Source organism: Puma concolor, chromosome F2 (assembly GCF_028749965.1).
Source record: "Puma concolor isolate L17-30 chromosome F2, mPumCon1.1.hap2, whole genome shotgun sequence".
NCBI classification, from domain to species: domain Eukaryota; kingdom Metazoa; phylum Chordata; class Mammalia; order Carnivora; family Felidae; genus Puma; species Puma concolor.
The window spans coordinates 76,756,115-76,775,934 of NC_141684.1; positions in this window are offsets into that span (position 1 = coordinate 76,756,115).

Genomic DNA, 19,820 nt, shown 5'->3' on the forward strand with positions numbered 1-19,820 from the left:
CAAATGAGATTAGGGAGATATGTAAAATGTGGAAAACAGTGCAAAATTTTGTAGAAAAGCATCACCCGAACAAGCCTGTAGCAATGCGAGCCATGAGTCTGTTTATGGACAGGGCAATGTCACGTTTCCACGAAATCCTCAAAAGGAGGCAACAGCAAGTGTCATTGGATAGGTTCCTTGTTAAAACTGCATGAAAAGAAAAAGATTCCATTGAGCCAATAGATCGCAGTGATTCCGTTAGTGATAGTGAAAGTTGTCCTACACAATAACACTCTTCTCTCTTGTCTCCCTCACACCAGCTACGAAGGTTTTCAAAGGTAAGTGCTGGTTAATTTGTTTATTTTTCTTTATAGTTTGTATTTTATTATTTTGTATTATATTACAGTTTTGTAGTCATTTTTATACGAATATTTTTGGGTTGTGGAACAAATCATCTGAGCTTCCATTATTTCTTATGGGGAAATTCGCTTTGATATACAAGTGCTTTGGATCACAAGCATAATTCGTCTCTAGAACGAATTGTGCTTGCAAACCAAAGCTTTACTGTATTCTCTTTTCATTTTTGTTTTTGTCTTGCTTTTCATTGCAAATTCCATTGGATTTTGGTAAGAATGTGTTCAGCATTGTGATTTCCTCTGCTCTATCTTCCAGACACGTTGGCTAAATTCAGTGAGTACAATTTTATTTGTTATAATTCTGTTCGGTCTAGGTTTAAACCTACCTATTTCTAAAATACTGCTCAATTTATTCACTGAGGCATTCATTCTTTCTTTTATCTTATAATCACTTCAAGGGTAATTACTTTTTTAACATCAGAGTGTTCATTTTCAGGAGGGTTAATTTTGGTGTGTATTATATCTACTTTCTCCTATCATGACCCACTTTCTTTATGTGGTGTGTAAGGGATTTTATGGGCTCTCGACTTCACCTGGGCTATGTTCCCCTATGGAAATCTAACGTGCTGGATTCTGGGAAATCCTGCATATCTGGGGGTGTGAACACCTTCCTATTGAACTGCTTAGCACTGCATTTCTCCTGAAACCTGATGGGAATCTGTTTTCAGATTAACTCTGTGGCTCATTTACATAGTCAACTACTATTTAACAAGGAAACCAAGAATACTCAATGGGAAAAAGACAGTCTTTTCAATAGAGGGTGTTGGAATAATTGGATATTCACGTGTAAAAATATGAAACTGAACCCATATTATATGCCACTCACAAAGATTGACTTGAAGTGTATTACACACTTAAATGTAAGACCTGAGATCAGAAAACTGTGAAAAGAGAACAGGAATAAAGTCACTTGACGTTGGTCTTAATAACGGTTTTTTGGATCTGATATCTGAAAACACAAACAACAAAATAAAAAATAAACAAGTGGAACTACATCAAACCAAAAAGCTTCTGCACAGCAAAAGAAATGATCAACAAAGTGAAAAGACAACTTATGGAAAGGGAAAAAAATATTTGCAAACCATATCTGTGGTTAACATGTAAAATATATAAAGAACGCATACAGTTCAATAGCAAAAGGTCGAATAAGCCAGTTACAAAAATGGGCAAAGGCCCTGAATAGGTATTTGTCCAAAGAAGAGATGCGAAAAACCAATGAGTACGTGCAAAGATGCTCAACATCACAAGTCGTTAGGGAGATGCAAATTAAAACCACAATGAGATATCACCTCATGCTTGATAGAATGGCCATCACCAAAAAAATAAAAGATATAAAATGTTGGTGAGGATGTGGAGAAAAATGAAGCCCTTGTGTACTATTGGAGGGGTTATAAATTGGTACCACCCCTATGGAAAAAATGGATCCTTAAACCATTAAAAATAAACTTACAATAAAACAATAAAAATACACCCAGCAGTTCTTCTTCTGGGACTATATCCAAGAAAATGCAAACACTAATTTGAAAAGATATCTGCACCCTCATGTTTATTATTTATAATAGCCTAGATATGGAAACAAATATCCATCAATGGATGAATAAAGAAGTTGTTATATCTATCTACTATCTATCTATCTATCTATCATCTATATCTATCTAATGGAATATTATTCAGTAATATTTTTAGAAATGAGGAAGTCCTACCCTTTGGGACATGATGGATGGACACTGAAGATGTGGTAAGGAAAATAAGTCAGGCAGAGAAAGACAAATATGGAATGATTTCACTTACCCATGAAATCTTTAAAAAAACAAAACCAAAACCAGAATCATAGCAAAAGAGATCAGATTTGTGGTCACCGAAGGTAAAGAGCTATGGGAGGGGGAATTGTAGGAAGGTAGACAAAAGGTGCAAACTTCCAGTAAGAAGAAAAACAAGTACCAAGGCATGAGGACTGCAGCTAACACTGCCATAGGATATACGGGAAAGTCATCAAGAAAGCAGATCCTAAAAGTTCTCAATGCAAGGAGAATTTGTTTTCTTCTTTCTTTTGTTTCTATTGTACCTATATGAGATGGTGGGTGTTCGCTAAACCTATGGTGCTCTTTATTTCACACTATGTCTAAATCAAGCCCTCATGCTGCACACCTTAAACTTATACAGTGATGTATGTCAACTATACTTCAAGAAAACTGAAAAAAATATCTGGGCTCTGATTCCATGCTTATTTCCAAGGATGACTACAGAATCCCAGGACCTCACCATCACGAAATGCTTAGCTGACTCCTTAACTAGGCTTATTTAATATATATTTTTAAGTTTATTCATTTATTTTTGATAGAGAACACGTGCAAGCTGGGAGAGAGAGAGAGAGAGAGAGAGAGAGAGAGAGAGAGAGAGAGAGAATCCCAAGCAGGTTCCACGTTATTAGCACAGAGCCTGATGTGGGGCTTGATCCCACAACCCTGGGACCATGACCTCAGCCAAAATCAAGATTCAAATACTTAATCGACTGAGCAACCCAGGCACCCCAACTAAGGATTATTTAAACAAAAATAGGAAAATATCTGGATTTCATCATTTTCCTCCTGAAACTTTAGTTTACAGGTAAAGCATTTTCATTTAGTAACACAAAACAGCCCAGGATTCTAGCTTTGAGCTCAGGAGCTCCCTTTCGGGGTGGGTCTTTTCGGTTTTTAAGCCAAATGAAAGGCCAGGTGGTCTTTTTCACAGGGACATTGCATACATCAAAGTAACTACATGAAAACTACAGCTTAGAAGTTTAATGAAAAACACAGTTGCTCCTTGAACAAGTTTGAAATTGCATGGGTCCATTTATAGTCAGATTTTTTATAGTACAGTATTGTAAATGTATTTTCTCTTCCTTATTATTTCTTGATAACATTTTATTTTCTCTAACTTACTTTATTGTAAGAATACAGGTTATAAGACATATAACATAAAAAATATTTGTTAATCAACTTCTTGTTATTGGTAAGGTTTCTGATCAATAGTAGGCTATTAGTAGTTAAGTTATGGGGAAGTCAAAATTATACATAGATTTTCAGTTGCGTAGGGGTTAGCACACCAATGCCTGCATGCTCCGAGGGACAACTGTATTCATAAATGATACTAAAATACTGCATTTAAACTAGCAACTGACAGCGGCTGACGGGAGACAAGGAAATGTATGTTATTCAAAGTTAACTGAAGCCACATAAAAGAGAAAGAATTTACAAAGGGCTTATTCTCAGAGAAGGCAAAACCTTCAAATTCCCATAAGAAAACAAAAGGAAAAGAATGCACATGAATACAATGTGTGTATGTGGACAGAAATAGAGAAACAGACGACGAGTATATTTTAGATATTAAATGTATGTTTCCTCTCTATTCCAACAAGACGGTAACTTGATATGTCCCAAAGGAAATTCACCTCGAGTCCACTGTCTGTACTGTGTTCCAGTTTTCCACATGCTGCCTCCAGGGTGCCAAGGGAAGGAAGAGAGTAAGTCCTTCCAGAAGATACTCAGTTACATTTCTTTAAGAGGGCGAGGGAGGAATAATTGTATAATATATGAAGAGTGCAGAACAATCAACTCTTTCGTATTTTGAGCAAAACAGTGCCAGTTGCCAGTGACAGGTGGGCTTCTGAAGATCCTCAGGGTATCCACTTTTAGGAGAACAGCCAGACTATTCCTTACAAGGTGGCATTGTCCTTTCAAACCTGACGTTCTACCTTAAGGAAGTAGGGATAGAAGGAACATACCTCAAGATCATAAAGGCCATACATGAAAGACCCAGGGCTAATATCATCCAATGGGGAAAAACTGAGAGCTTTCACCCTAAGGTCAGGAACACAACAGGGATGTCCCCTCTCACCACTGTTGTTCAACATAGTGTTGGAAGTCCTGGCCTCAGCAATCAGACAACAAAAAGAATAAAAACATTCAAATTGGCAAGGAAGAAGTCTAACATTCACTCTTTGCAGACAATACGGAATGTTAGAAGTCTAACATTCACTCTTTGCAGACTCTACATGGAAAACACAAAAGACTCCTCAAAAAGACTACAAGTACTGATATATGAATTCAGCAAAGTTGCAGGATATAAAATCAACATAACAGAAATCGGGTATTTCTATACACCAATAATGAAGCAGCAGAAAAAGAAATCAAGGAATCAATCCCATTTACAATTGCACCAACAACCATAAAATACCTAGGAATAAACTCAACCAAAGAGATACAAGTTCTATTTTCTGAAAACTATAGAAATCTTATGAAAGAAATTGAAGAAGACACAAAGAAATGAAAAAACGCTCCATGCTCATGGGTTGGAAGAACAAATATTGTTAAAATGTCGATACTACCCAAAGCAATTTACATATTCAATGCAATCCCTATCAAAATAACACCAGCCTTCTTCACAGAGCTAGAACAAACAATCCTAAAATTTGTATGGAACCAGAAAAGACCCCAAATAGCCAAAGCGATCTTGAAAAAGAAAACCAAAGCAGGAGGCATCACAATCCCAGACTTCAAGCTATACTACAAAGCTGTAATCATCAAGACAGTATGGTACTGACACAAGAACAGACACATAAATCAATGGAACAGAATAGAGAACCCAGAAATGGACCCACAAATGTATGGCTAACTAATCTTTGACAAAACAGGAAATAATATCCAATAGAAAAAAAGTCTCTTCAGCAAGTAGTGCTGGGAAAACTGGACAGCAGTAAGTAGACGGCTAAGCCTGGACTACTTTCTTACCCCATAAACCCAAATGGATGAAAGATGTAAATGTAAGAGAGGAAACTATCATAACCCTAGAGGAGAAAACAGTCAGCAACCTTTTTAAACTTGGCTGCAGCAAATTCTTACTTAACATGTCTCCAGAGGGAAGGGAAACAAAAGCAAAAATAAACTACTGGGACCTCATCAAGATAAAAAGCTTCTACACAGTGAAGGAAACAATCAGCAAAGGCAACTGACAGAATGGGAGAAGATATTTGCGAACGACATATCAGGTAAAGGGTTGGTATCCAAATTTTATATAGAACTTATTAAATTCAACATCCCCAAAACAAATAATCCTGTGAAGAAATGGGCAAAAGATATGAACAGACACTTTTCAAAAGAAGACATCCAGATGGCCTACAGACATATGAGAAGATGCTCAACATCTCTCATCATCGGGGAAATGCAAATCAAAACCACAATGAGATACCACCTCCCACTTGTCAGAATGTTAAAATGAACAACTCAGGAAACAACAGATGTTGACGAGGATGTGGAGAAAGCCCTTCTGCATGGCTGGTGGGAATGCAAACTGGTGCAGCCACTCTGGAGAACAGTACGGAGATTCCCCCAAAAATTAAAAACAGAACTACCGTATGAGCCAGCAATTGCACTACTAGGTATTTATACAAAGGATACAAAAATGTTGATTGAAAGGGACACATGCACCCCAGTGTTTATAGCAGCACTATCGACAATAGCCAAATTATAGAAAGAGGCCAAATGCCCATCGACTGACAGATGGACAAAGAAGATGTGGTGTGTACACACACACACACACACACACACACACACACACACACAGTGGAATATTACTCGATCAAAAAGAATGCAATCTTGCCATTTGCAACATCATGGATGGACCTAGAGTGTGTTATGCTAAGCAAAATGAATCAGAGAAAGATAAATATCACATGATTTCACTCATATTTGAAATTTAAGGAACAAAACAGATGAACGTAGGGGAAGGGAAGAGAAAATAAGATAAAAAGAGAGAAGGAGGCAAACCAAAAGAGACTCTTTTTTTTTTTTTAACGTTTATTTATTTTTTTGGGACAGAGAGGGACAGAGCATGAACGGGGGAGGGGCAGAGAGAGAGGGAGACACAGAATCGGAAACAGGCTCCAGGCTCTGAGCCATCAGCCCAGAGCCCGACGCGGGGCTCGAACTCACGGACCGCGAGATCGTGACCTGGCTGAAGTCGGACGCTTAACCGACTGCGCCACCCAGGCGCCCCGCAAAAGAGACTCTTAAATAAAGAGAACAAACAAGGTTGCTGGAGGGGAAATGGATGGGGGGATGGGCTAAATGGGTGATGGGCATTAAGGAGGACACTTACTAGGATGAGCACTGGGTGTTATACATAAGTGATGAATCACTAAATGCTACTCCTGAAATAATTATCACACTATATGTTAACTAATTTGGATTTAAAATTAATTAACTAACTAATTAATTAATTTAATTTTTTTTAAAAAAAGCTTGAGGTTCTAAGGGAAAAGGTGTCAGATCTTAGAGGATTGTAGGGAGAAGGGAAGGAAGCAGAGGAAGATGAATCAAGGTTCTAGACTGTAGCCTCTGCCCATGCTGACTTTGAATTTCAGGCTTAGCTTCCCTGCCCTCAAAGGGCAGCAGAGCGTGGGCTCAAGGGCAAGATAGAGGCAAACGGACACTATGCCAGGCTCTGAGGCAGGGACAGGATTGGAGGACGTGGCCCAGCCACACTCCACCGAAGTCAGTAGCCTCTTCTGCTCTCACCATGCCACCACAGTGACGGTTGTTAGTGATGGTTGATCTCCAGGCACAGCGATGCCAAGTACGTGGGAGAGAAATTTCCTAACCAACCTCACTCTCTCACTGGCATGGGCTGAGCCTACAGGAAGCACTGCTTCTTGATTTGCCTGGTGTGTAGCAAAGAACTCTGAGGTCAGGGTGGATTTTACCTGGAGGATGAGGCACCTGGTCCCTTGCACTTAATGCCACAAAGTCAGTGCATACTTATATACCACTTTTTAATGCACATGGAATTTTCAGCTCATTACCTTACTTGTTAGGAGAAGTCCAGACAAACAACATGGCAAGGATGATCCCATTTTGGAGATAAAGAAAATCAGATGTGGGGCACCTGGGTGGCGCAGTCGGTTAAGCGTCCGACTTCAGCCAGGTCACGATCTCTCGGTCCGTGAGTTCGAGCCCCGCGTTGGGCTCTGGGCTGATGGCTCAGAGCCTGGAGCCTGTTTCCGGTTCTGTGTCTCCCTCTCTCTCTGCCCCTCCCCCGTTCATGCTCTGTCTCTCTCTGTCCCAAAAATAAATAAACGTTGAAAAAAAAAATTTTTTTTTAAAAAAAAGAAAATCAGATGTAGTGATGTGAGGTGACTTCCCAAGGCAACACAGCTATTCAGCCGCACCCAGGCAGAGTGTTTTAAACCAGCCCCTGATGGCACGTCACTTTTCAGTGTCAGCTCCCAAGCTTTCTCAGTCAACAGCCGCCATTCTCCATGTAGACAACCCAACTTGCCAGAGAGCTGCAGTCTCGCAAATACTGATCTAACCTGTGTGAGTAACTACTAAGCTGCCTCTTTTCTGGTGAAGCAATGATCCAACATGATTGCTGCTCAGACGATAGAAAAATGAGCTCTCTACAAATTCGGTGAGAGCCCGCGGTGAAGCCAATGGCAAGCCATAGGACAGTCACTCTGGGCAGAGCTTCCTCAGCCTTCAGGGGACGGGACTTGCTCCCACGTGGCCTGTCCATTCGGTGTCCCTTCAGTCTGCCCTGCACCCCAAAGCCCTGCCTTCACCAGGTCACCTCCCTTGGCAACGACTTCAAGGGCTCTCTAGTATTGACAGCAAGTTTTAAGTTTTTAGAATAACTTGCCTCATGTTGTTGGCTGAGGCCAAGCTTTATTATTTATTTTTTTTGAAGTTTAATTTAAAAGAAACATTAGCACAGAAGAGAAATAACAAGTCTTCATATTTTCAGAAGCATAAGTCTCTAAATTTTGTTTAAGATCAAGAACAATTATATCCCTATATAGAGAGCAACAGCCCAGACAGGACTTATTTCTTTTCCTCCAGTTGTATTCCATTATAATTGACACATAATATTGTATTAGTTGAATGTAAACAATATAACTATATATATATATATATGAACATGATTAATTCCATAAGCTTAATCAATATCCACCACCTCAAATAATTACTGAATTTTTTCATCTGATGAGAACTATTTTTTTTTAATGCATTTTATTCTTATTATTTATTTAAGCAATCTCTGCATTCAAGGTGGGGCTCACCATGACCCCGAGATTGAGAATTGCACGCTTCACTGACTGAGCCAGCCAGGTGCCCGTGTGATGAAAACTTTTAAGATCTACTTCTTAGCAACTTTTTTTTTTCTTTTAAAAATTTTTTTTAAAGTTTATTTATTTTGGGGAGACAGAGTGAGAGCAGGGGAGGGGCAGAAAGAGAGGGAGACACCGAATCTGAAGCAGGCTTCAGGCTGTCAGCACAGAGCCCGACATGGGGCTCGAACCCACGAACTGTGAGATCACAACCTGAGCCAAAGTCGGAGGCTCAACCGACTGAGCCACCCAGGCGCCCATGCTTCTTTAGCAACTTTCAAATGCACAATGTAATATTAGTAACTATGGTCACCATGTTGCACATTGTATCCCCAGGACTTGTTTATCTTACAACTGGCAGTTTGAACCTTTTGACCCCTTTCACTCATTCCCCACTTCCTCCACCTCCACTCCAGAGAACCGCCAATCTGTTTTCCATTTCTATGAATCCAGATTTTTTTTAATTTTGCATATAAATGAGATCACACAGCATTTCTCTATTCGAGTGTTTCTCTTAGCATTAATGCCCTCAAGGTTCATCCATGTTGTCCCATGGACATATAACCAAATTTATACTATTTAATGAACAATAAAGTATAGTTTAGGTAATCACACTGTTGTAAAAATAATTTTCAGAATTTTAAATGGAAGCAAGGAAAAATATGGTGACATTTTAAATATGATATGTTGATAACATTGATATTTTAAACATTAAAGAGTTATCTAAAAATAAAGGGAAAGGTCAACAGTGTTATAGGTGAATGGGCTGAAAAGTAATTGTACAGTTGCAAATATGAAAATCTTTTCTTATGACAAGATACTCAGCCTCACTTATAATAAATATAAATCAAAATTACATGCAGATATTTTTACCATAAAACTTCTGGTTTTTATGTTTTAATATCGTGTTGGCAAAGGGGCCCATGTCTTATCTTTCCAAAAAGATTGAGCCCGTGGAAGACAGGACCGTGTTTTACCGCAACAGCATCTTGATAAATGTCTGATTAACCAATATCTAAGATAATGGTTTCGAGCTAATGCTGTGGATGCTACTGATGATAATTTGTTCTCTTCAAAGTTGCCTCAGCCTTCGGTACGTTGAGGGGTGCCGGTGGGGAAGAAAACAGTTACATTCTCTGCCTTGACGTGATTCTATTGCTCTGGAACAGTACATTCAGTCATCTTCCTGTCTGGGTATAATTTTGAAAAAAAAAAAAAAAGAAGAAGAAGAAGAAAGAAAACAGTGGCAGTTCACAATTGAGGGGGAAAAAAACAGTGGCAAGCCTATTGTGTGGTTTGCTGTCTTTCTCCCGCATAATCTGGTACCTTAAGAAAAAGCTCTTTGAATTCTGCGACCATGTACCTAATTCCCGGCATTACATTGTCTCTTTTCAGGATATCTTAGATTGGTAAGAATCACAAAGTGATTTTTGATCAACCCAGATGAGACAAGAGTTTAAAACAAAGCAAGTTTTCAATCAGAGAGGAGCACGTGAGGTGGCTGGCTGGGGGAGGAGGTCTGAGCTGGAGGGGGACGAGATAAGGACAAGCCCAAATGCCACCAATTACTGTGGTTCACAGGTGACAGGGAAAAAAATGTCTCCAAGGTATTTATTTTTAAAGTCTCTTGCAGCTCTCTTCATAAGCTTTTCATACTGAATGATCTAACGCAAGGGCTCAATTCCAAATATTATGACACTTGGTGCAGTCATTACTTAAAATACTTCTAAAATGCCAAAAAGAGCATAATGCTAATGAGCAAAAGACAATTTTGCCTAGTCTTGACAAAGTTAGAATAAAAAAGATCTCCAGCCCCACAGAACTAATATGCCTAATGCAGAGGGACAGTACCTGGAAGGGTATACATCTGGAAGAGAAAAGTAATGTCTTGATTTTCTGTGAATTATAAAGTGAATAAAACCCATAAAAGGCAGGACACATTTTCAGTGTAGCTAGCCAATTTCATCTTGCTCGGTTTTGTTCAAGAGTAGGTACAAACTTTAAATATGCCGCTAGTTAAAACGCTTAGCATTAAAAACTACCAACCCATACATTTGGGGGGCTATAGTCAACAATTCAAGGTTTGTAAACAAAAGTTATACTCCTGATTAATTTTACGTATAGCTTTAGAACGGAGTTAAGTGTCATTTAGTTTCCCCTGTCATTTGTCAGTTTCAATACCTTGTGTGACTATGGTCTGACATGCAGACAGGGAAATAGTGATCGGCATGGCAGTCTCGGTAGGCTGGGTTCAGGACACCTTTTATACCATTTCTAGAGGTGTAGACTATGCTGAAGGGATTGTTGAGCTCCAGAATCCCTCCCCCATGAGTGCCAAAAGGGGAGTCCTTGAGGCTCCATTCTTGGTTTCCTTATGACGGATCCTGTCCAATATATGAGATTCCTTTGGGGGGGGGGCGGAATATAACCTCAAAATTTACATTTTCCTGAAAAAAAATTTTTTTTTCCAGAACAACTCAAAGGCAAAACACAATGCTAGGAGTGGATAGAGGAGGAGTAGTCTGGAGTTGAAAGGAGAAAAATGACTGGCAGATTAGAAATGGTCTATTTCCAATACGTCCCTGCTGATGCGGGAGCTGAGATTGGCGATAAAGCTAATGGGGTGGCCTGTTGTGTCCAGGCATGGCGCCATTATGAGCAGACCTAAAAACGAAACATCTTGGTGATTATGAAACATTCCCTTTCAGGGATCCTGTTTTATGCATCTCCAAAGTGACGCAAACATGTTTCTTATTGAAACTTTCCAACGACTCTGCGTGCCAAAGCTGAGACTGAAATTAAAAGAGGGATCCCTGTCCTCACAAGGGTACAGAACTCAGAGCATAAAGAGAATGTATATGACAGGACAGAATTTGATAGGTGAAAATAGAAGTGGAGGAACATACCACAGATGACAAGAATCAAAGGAGAGCCCCAGAGGAAAATCAAAGGAGAGCCAGGATCTGCCTGGGAACGTCTGGCAAAGCTTTCCAAAGGAAGGGAACTCTGCTCGTTGATGCATGCAATATGCACCGATTGTCTACACCATGCCAGGAATGAGTGTGGTGCCGGGGGTGACGTGAAGGACAGAGACACGTAAGAACAGCAACAGTACCATGTGGTAAGGGAAATGATACAGATACGGGCAGGTAGATTCTTTAAGCTCCATGAGTCTTGCCTTGTCTAGCCCCAGGTGGTGGGGCAGCTAGTAATGGCTTTCCAAAGAGGAATACTAGAGCTGGGTACAAAAAGTGTGCCGTGGGGCGTGGGGGGTGGGGGGAGGGAAGACAGAAACGCCAATGCACATCACCTATTCCGAGCCGAGCCACAAAGGAAGTAACACAGACGTTGAGAAGTAGTGATGGGAAGGTTGGGATTTGGGTGACTGGGTGATGAAAGGTACACAGTTGAGAAAATGTAAATCAGTTGGAGGATGCCAAGTGAGAAGCTATGCATACCGGGGCAGAGGGTGAAAGTGTGTCACAGGGGAGAAGAGTGAGCAGGGCGGTGTGTCCTAGAGATGAGGTGGTAAGAAGGTGAGAGCCTTGAAAGCCACGTGAAGAAGCCTGGTCTTATTCGCTGTCTCCGGGGTGGCCACGTGATCAGTGGTACCATTGAGAGTGGCATCTCGCCACGGAACGAAGGATGGTACGAAAAGGAACCAGGTCAGAAGACAGCTTGGCTAGCCGGGAGCTGGTAAGATACTAGCACAGTTTGGGTGAGGGGTACTGCCGGGCCACTCCAGGCTGGCAGTCAAGGGCTGGGATACTCAAGAGATCTGCTCCTGCATGTGGCGGGGAGGGAAGAACCCATGGTGCCTGGGGTTTCCAGCCTGTGTGTCTGTGCCTGAGGAGATCCCCAGGAAAACATTGTGATTCTGGTCGCACACACAAACCACGGTGCATACGGAATGCAGAAGGGTAGTCAGACTGGAAGATGGGAGAACTCCGTGCAAAGGTCAAGCTTAAGTCATGGGAAGCAAAGAAGCTGCTATTGAAAAACCTCTCCCGAGTCCTTCCCTTTGGCATCTTTCTATTCCAAACGGATAGTCCCTGGCATCCGATCTCCCTCCGAGTTCTACCAGCCCTACCTGGTCAATTATGAAATTGTTGTATCATTTTTCCTTAGAGCCGTGTTGTCTCATATTGTTACATGTGGCTCACGGGCATTTGAGATGTGGTTAGTCTGAATTAAGATGTACCATAAATACAAGAATTTGCACTCTGTATACAAGTGAGTGTTAAATAACTCAATACCATTTAATAGGACCGTATGTTGAAGTGACCATTTGGATGTACTGAGTTAAATAAAATATATTATTAAATTAATTTTACCTGTTTACCTTAAGAACTAGAAAATTGTAAAACACCAACGCGGCTTGTGTTACATTTACGTTGGATAATGCTTCCCAAAGCATCATTTTCACATAGCGGGTATGAAATCAAAGTGGGATATAAACTATTGGGACAGCTGACAAACTAGAACATTTATAACCACATCTCTTTGAGCACAGTGACTCCTCGTCTCCTTCCATTGATCTATGTTACTCTGGTATGTAAATTCCACCTGAATGAAATGTGTGGACTTTTTTTGTTTTAAGTGAATTCTTTTTTTTTTAACGTCTATTTATTTTTGAGACAGAGAGAGAGACAGAGCATGAACAGGGGAGGGTCAGAGAGAGGGAGACACAGAATCGGAAACAGGCTCCAGGCTCTGAGCTGTCAGCCCAGAGCCCGACGCGGGGCTCGAACTCACGGACCGCGAGATCATGACCTGAGCCGAAGCCGGCCGCCCAACCGACTGAGCCACCCAGGCACCCCATGAAGTGTGTGGACTTTGATAATGACATCACCCAAGCAGCTCCCTACCAAGGGTATCAACTGTTTGAGTCTTCTTTTCCTAGTAAGTGCTTGACACAAACATGGTCAGGCAACAACTTGCTGGTAAACTACCTCTCAGAAACGAAAGAAAACAAAACAAACACACAGAGAAATACTCCTTGATTTGAGAATTTTTTTTTGTGATATATATGCTTCCCTTAAAGCCAACTTACTGACACCCGTATTTTATCAACTTGTTTGCAAAATTCCTGCGTATTTGCCAATGGGATCTCGTGAGACAGTTTGAACAGGCTCTTCTCTTCAAGTTCTTTCAAATACAAGCCATTTGTTGAGCCAAAGGATCAACCGTGACTCTAGAGCAATGCCACCCGATAGAACTTTCTGCAGTGATAGAAATGCTTTATGTTTATCCATACTAGGGGGCTACTGAGCACTTGACCTGTGGCCAGTACAATGGAAAACAGAGTTTTTAATTTAAATTCAATTTAACCTTAATTAATTTAAATGTAAGTAGCCACATGTGGCTTAGTGGCTGTTGTGTTGAACAGCCCAGGTCTGGAGATGCACAGGGCAGATGGAAAGTTCTGATTGTGTGTGTGTGTGTGTGTGTGTGTGTGTGTGTGTGTGCAAACATAAAATGTATATGTATATCAAATAACCATGCTATGAACTTTGAATATATGTGATTTTATTTTTCAATTATACCTCAGTAAACTTGAGAAAAATGAACAAGAAACTTACACAAGCCTAGTTTCTAACTTGAGCAAACAAGGCTGGGGAAAAGGGGTCGGGATTGAACAGCTTTGCTCGTATCTAAAACACATTGATCTTTCCTCCTGGGAAAAGGAGCACAGAAACTGCTCTCAATATTTTTTGTCGCTATAATTTTTTTCATAAAACTCTGGTGAATACTCCCTCAATTTCAATTAATACAATTTGTGAAGGAGATCTCTGCAACCATTCATATTATAAAAACCACACAGTTTTAAGGTTATTAAGTAAGAACTATTAAGATTTCCATAAGGAGGACTTTCCCCATCTTGGTTGCTGAACATAAATGCATTCCGTGGTTGCTCACGAAGTTCTTTGAGCACCAAGGGAGAACTCAGTTATTACATAATCATCATTTTGGTTCTTTAGAAAACATTAGACTACTGGTTTGGGCCCAATGAAGAGAACCATGTGGAATTTCCTGCTCTATATTCAGGTTAAGAACCTTCATCAGACAAAACATGTCTTTCCCTCTAGGTGATGAGGTTCAGAAGCAAAAAAGAAAATCTCGTGCCTTATCATAAGAAACATCTGACAAAAGCCAGAGGCATTATATTTGTCTTTGTCACTAAGATTCATCAATTTCATTTCCATTGTTCTGGATTCCAGATGAACTCACTACCTTGTTGATTAATCAGAAAGTCACTGATCAAACAAACAAATAATCAAGCAAACAACAGGATCGAGCTTATAAATATAGAGAACAAAACTGGTGGTTGCCGGAGGGATCAGGGGTGCAGGGACAAGCAGAATGGGTGAAGGGGAGGGGACGTTCGGGCTTTCGGTTACGGAACGAATAAGTCAGGAGGGTGAAAGGCACAGCACAGGGAACCCATCAACGGTCCGGTAATAGTGTGCGGTGACGGATGGCGGCCGCACTGAGCACAGCGCAATGTGTATAAACTTATCGAATCACTATGTTGTACGCCTGAAAGTAACTTAACATTGTGTCAACTATTATGCAGTTAAAAATGAATTTAACTTCAGGGCACCTGGGGGGCTCAGGCTGTTAAGTGTCTGACTCTTGGTTTCTCTTGGTTTCGGCCCAGATCATGATCTCACAGTTCATGGGTTTGAGCCTCATGTCCAGCCCCATGTTGGGCTCCATGCTGATGGTGTGGGGCCTGCTTGGGGTTCTCTCTATCTCTCTCTCTCTTTCTCTCGCTGTCCCTCCCCTGCTCTCTCTCTCTCTCTCTGTTGCTCTCTCTCTTTCTCTATCTAAATAAATAAATAAACTTAAAAAAAATTTTTTTAATAAATCAATTTTAAAAAGCTATTGATCGGGGCACCTGGGTGGCTCAGTCAGCTGAGTGTCCGACTTCAGCTCTGGTCATGATCTTGCAGTTCGTGGGCTCAAGCCACTGCATTCTCTGTGCTGACAGCTCAGAGCCTGGAGCCTGCTTCGGATTCTGGGTCTCCCTCTCTCTCTGCCCCTCCCCCACTCACACTCTGTCTCTGTCTCTCTCTCAAAAATAAATAAATATATATAAATAGATAAATAAATAAATAAATAAATAAATAAATAAATAAATAAACAGTTATTGATCAATGAAACTTGAATTTAGATAGCTATCTAAATTAATTTTAGTTCCTAAAGCTCATTTTACGGCTCTTCAAAAAACCTAATACTCAATGACTGATTAGCTTTTCTATGGTCATCCTATGAAAAACTATATAATCATTTCTTAATGGTCTCATTAATCCCCAATTGGCAAAAAAATATATTAGTAGATCAGTAGGACTTTGAACTGAATTAACAATACTGAATATGCATATACTTAAAGATTTTAACAACAGTTGTGATATCATAATTTTTCTTATATTCTGAAAAAAGGTAACTCACAAAAACCTTCACACATCTCAGATTTAAACACTGGAGAATTCTGCTTATTTCTGCTTCAGAGCTTGCAGGTACTAGAGGAGTAGAAAGGCAAGGCTAAATCTACACTACTTTAAAGTTGACCTCAAAAGGCAAGCCCAGTAGTTCCAAGAATAAGTAAGTGCACATAACAATTGCATTTGTTTAGGGGCGCCTGGGTGGCTCAGTCAGTTAAGCATCTGACTTCAGCTCAGGTCACGATGTCACGGTTCGTGGGTTCGAGCCCTCCATCAGGCTCTGTGCGGACAGCTTGGAGCCTGGAGCCTGCTTCGGATTCTGTGTGCGTGTGTGTCTCTCTCTGCCCCTCCCCCACTTGTGCTGTCTCTCTCTTTCTCAAAAATAAATAAACATTAAAAAAAATTAAGTAAAAAATAAAAAAAAAATTGCATTTGTTTAAAGAAATGCAGATTCCAGGATTTAAGGTCCAGTAACCTGTATTTGAACAAGTACCTTCAAATGATTCTTAGTGTACTTGTTGAAAATCCTTTGGGGCGCCTGGGTGGTGCAGTCAGTTAAGCGTCCGACTTCAGCCAGGTCACGATCTCGCGGTCCGTGGGTTCGAGCCCCGCGTCAGGCTCTGGGCTGATGGCTCAGAGCCTGGAGCCTGTTTCCGATTCTGTGTCTCCCTCTCTCTCTGCCCCTCCCCCATTCATGCTCTGTCTCTCTCTGTCCCAAAAATAAATAAACGTTGAAAAAATAAAAAAAAAATTAAAAAAAATCCTTTGAAATCTGAGACTTGTAAACTACCTTACGTATTACCAATAGCTTTTTATCTGTCTACTCAGAGAGTATATTTGTACATTCGATTGCTTAACTTCTAAGCCCAAGCGTCACTCCATAAATAGTATTTAATGGACTCCAAAATGCAGATCATTCTGGACACTTATTACTTGGTAATGTAAAATAAATTTTGGTCCTCAATGTCCAGAACTCGCAGGAATTTGTTTACTTGAAAAAAAAAAAAAGTCAATGATCTGTGAAGAACCCTAATTGCTGGTCAATACAAGAAGGATAGGACAAAGTTATAAATCTAGTAACTAGCTCATTCTTTCCATCACTTCTATTTCTCACTATGGGTAAGAACTCTGCTGCTAAAGAAACAAGCTTAAAAAGTGTCTCGCTCTCTCTCCAGTAACTGTGTGTGAATCGAACTAAAATAATACCTCTCATCATTAAAATCTAAGATGTCCAGGGGCGCAGATCTCTGCCCACCAGGGGAGTGTTCTTCTACAGATGATTTTCCCCGGTGTGATAGGACTAATCTGAATTTAAAATATAATTTAATTTAAAACAATTATTTGGGGTCACGAAGACAGCCTCTGTGGGGCAAGAGAAATTTAAGGCAAAACATGCTTGGTAAAGAAAAATACATGCTTGATAGAGAAAGGAGAAGAAACTAGAGGCGACAGTTAAGTATTCACAGACACTATTATTTCTCAACACTGTTTCTCAAAATATCTGTCAACTATATACTGACAATATCTATAAATTAACTATGATTTCTCAATGAATCAGGAGTATTCTCAAATATTCACAGATGACATTGAATTAATAAGCAAGAGCTGCACCACTTTGTCTGGGCTCCACTTCCTAAAATGTGTGGGGCCATGTCTTTGAGATTCAAGTGCCCATAATAACAGATCGAGTGGATGATGCCCTGTTTGTTCTGTGTTCAACCCACATCCAGGATGTGTGTGTCCGTAAACCTGGGGAATGTTCCTTGCTTTTAAGCTCAGGTGGACTCCAAACGATCTTTTCCTTAAAAATGTGCTAGAAATGAGAGAAAACGTAAAGGAGAAAGCATGAGAGTAAGTCTTCTGATACAAGGACCAAGGACTGAACACTAGAAAGTCTAGAAAAAGTCGTATTAGCAGGTTCCATTCATACCTATGGGAACAGTTTACAGGTCACTGCCATACTTGAATTGCTTTTCTTGCTGAAAGGATTTGAAATTTGAGCATTCTTAGATATTTAAACTTTCCTGGATAGTTGTATATTGTTGTCAAGTTATTTTAACTCTTTTCTTTAAGAACCGTTTGTGGAAGGGCGTGAATTATCCCTAAACTCAACTTCCATAAATGTTAAACAGGGGGAAAAACCCCACCGCTGCACTTAGAAACCCTTTGTGCCTATGAAACATTATTATTGATTGTATTAATTTTTATGCAACTTGTTGCCTTGGTACCCAAGCACAGTTCTGCTGAAGTTAGTATTTTAAAACCGTCCAAGGAAATGTGGTACCATTGGCCCCTCAATCAACTCGCTCTCCTAGAAAATATTTGCGCGAATATCAAGTAATGCCAAGTCTTTCCCATGGCTTTCTCTCCCCACCAAAAACACAACCCAAGACTTTTATCTTCTCCTGATTATAATTCCCAACCTAAAGACGGTTGGTTTAACTGAAGTGTTAACAAACTGTTAGGAAAAGGGAGTTGAAAGACAGTGAATCTTGACAACATACTGAAAACTCTGATGTGGATCAATTTTAAAAGCACAGGGAGCTTGATTATTCTTAAGATCAAGCGACTCATCCTTTCCTTTATTGGTCAATTCAGTGAGCAAAGGATGAATGAAAATAAGCTTCATTAATATACCCAAACCAATTAGCTATCTATTACTAACTACTAGCTGACCTATTAAAGACTGCTCTCACAGTTCCATTCAAAGAACCAATTCACTGTGAATATAATATGTTTCCACGAATAATCTGCCATTAAATCTTTAGAACATAAAGATTTTGATGAGTTTTAATTTAATCAGAAATTATTAAGAATTCTGTAATAGGTTTTGGGCTTATGGCTGTTGACACTAACATTCATCATTCACCGAGAAAGTTGAGTTACAAAGGACTCTTCCAAAAGAGCATAAATTGCTTCAGATTTCTGGTCCAATACATAAGGAGCTTAGAAGTCTCATCCATTTAGCAATAAGCAAAGGCTAAACGAACTGAAAAATAAACTCTTGTTAGATGCATCCCCAGAAATTGGAAAGACAGAAAGGCAGATACAGAGAGTCCCAATTTATCAGAGCAGAAACTCACCAAGAGAAAGCTCTGTGGGAACCGTGCCAGGGCCTCAACTGTCATGGGTAAATTGTTGGAGGCTCAGTATGGACAAACCTGGAGGTGCTGGGTTCCAGTCATGGTAAAGGGAGGCCGACGCTTTTGTGAGTTTTACCTCCAAGAGCTCTCTCAGGTTTTTACAGTGAAGATCTGAGAAACATCCTCATCCACATTACACAAGGCAGCAAATGTACAGCAGTAAATTCATGTGCACCTTTCAACAAAAACTTTCAAAGCATACGAAAAGGCACAAGATAGTTTGAGGAAATTCAAAAGAATCAGAACCAAAGTCAGTTACGACAGGAGTGTTGAAATTATCAGACTGAAAACCTTTTTTGAACTGATGATTACAATGCTAAGGGCTTTAGTAGGAGAGCAGACAACATACAAGAACAGATGCATCATATAAGCAGAAATGGAAATTCTGTGAAAGACTAGAAAAAAAAAATAGCAGAGATCAAAAACACTATCAAAAACAAAGAATGGCTTTGATGGTCTTATTAGCAGACCAGACTCAGCTAAGGAAGGAATCACTGAGCTTAAAGATATATCAACAGAAACTTTCAAAACCGAAAAGCAAAGAGAAAAGAGACTGGCAAACATAAAACGGAAAATCCAAGAACTATGAGACAACAAAAAAGAGGGCAATATACCTCTAGTGGGAATACAAGAAGGTGAAGAAAGAGAGGAAAGAGAAGAATAAATATTTGAAGCAATAATGATGGAA